Source organism: Galeopterus variegatus, unplaced genomic scaffold, assembly GCF_000696425.1.
Source record: "Galeopterus variegatus unplaced genomic scaffold, G_variegatus-3.0.2 Scaffold12227, whole genome shotgun sequence".
Taxonomy (NCBI): domain Eukaryota; kingdom Metazoa; phylum Chordata; class Mammalia; order Dermoptera; family Cynocephalidae; genus Galeopterus; species Galeopterus variegatus.
The window spans coordinates 15024-16514 of NW_007738338.1; positions in this window are offsets into that span (position 1 = coordinate 15024).

Here is a 1491-nt window from a genome sequence, read left to right on the forward strand (position 1 = left end):
CAAAGCCGAGGCAGGCAGTCCTTCTGGTTGCAGCAAGTGCTGGTAGCTGTGGCCTTGCCAGCAGCTCTCCCTCTGGCTGCCTTGCCAGCTCGGAGAGGGCAGCCCAAGCTGACTCCTTTAGGACTCTGCCATGGCATGGACTGCGCCATTGTAATTCATTCAGAATTCGCTTTTCAAGGATATATTGATAAGTTCTAGAGAGTATATATACATATATTTTTTCTTTCTTTCTTCTTTTTTTTTTTTTAGAAATGTAGAATGATTTTAAAACAATACAGAAGTTGTAATTTTGGCTGAGTGGAAAAAAAATAGTTTCTTGTCCAAATCCTCCTAGCCTCCAGCCCTCTTTCTGAGAAGGATTTCCTTTTTTTAAAAAAAAGTAATTTATTTATAATTTAATGGGCATGTATTGATGATACATATTTATGTGGTACAGAGTTATATTTCAATAATAATATAATAATAATATATATTTATTTATAAAATAATATTCAATAATATTATTCAATAATATTCAATAATTATTATTCAATAATAATATTCAATAATATCTGTCATTGGAAAACTTTATCAGGTCATTGTCATGAGAACATTTTAGCCCCTCTCTACCAGCCATTTGAGAATACAGAATGAATTATGGTTAATTACAGATGCCTAGCACTACAATACACCAGTAGTTGTTATTTTTCCTGTTTAATTGTAATTTTGTGTCCATGAAAAAATCTCTCACTATCCCCCTACATTTTCTTCTCAGACTCTAGTAACAAAATTTGACACTCTAAGATGAAATCCTTTATTAATTTTGTTTGATTTTTCCTCAAGAAATTTCTCCTTTAAGCCATATTTTCAAGTATTAGGATTTTAAAAAAGACATTGTGTTTAGATTTCATGGTCTTAGACAGGAGTTTAGCTCCTTTGTATTACCTTCCCTTCAACATTGTCTCCGACATCCAAATGTACTTGCATCAATATTTTGTTTCCACATGGCAAATTGCAATTTTGAACAAAATACTTAAATCTAAATGCATGCAACCAAAACTAAATAATGTATTTCCTTACCTTATATACAGGATAAAGACATAAACTAACACCTTTTCTTCCAATTATGCTATTGTAGGACATTAAGGTATTGTTATTATTGCTTCCTAACATGGTATATTTAAATTTTGAAACAGAGATACTTCAAATTTTTTCAAGAAATTATTGTTGATGCTTGACTCTATTCTAGCACCAGCTGAATACTGTTAAATGCCCACTTTAATAATTTTATCACTCATGTTTTGATGAGTATTCTTTGAAAAAAATAACATATTTCAGTAAAGAACATGAAACAACCTAGAAATTTATTGTCAGAATAAATGGTATCATGTGGAGTTATAAAAAAGTGACTCAGAGTTCACGTGGGTTACTGAAATAATCTATGCTTTATATCTACAGTGGAAATACCAGGAAAATTCCAATATTTCCAGATGCCTTAATATTTGTAAGTAT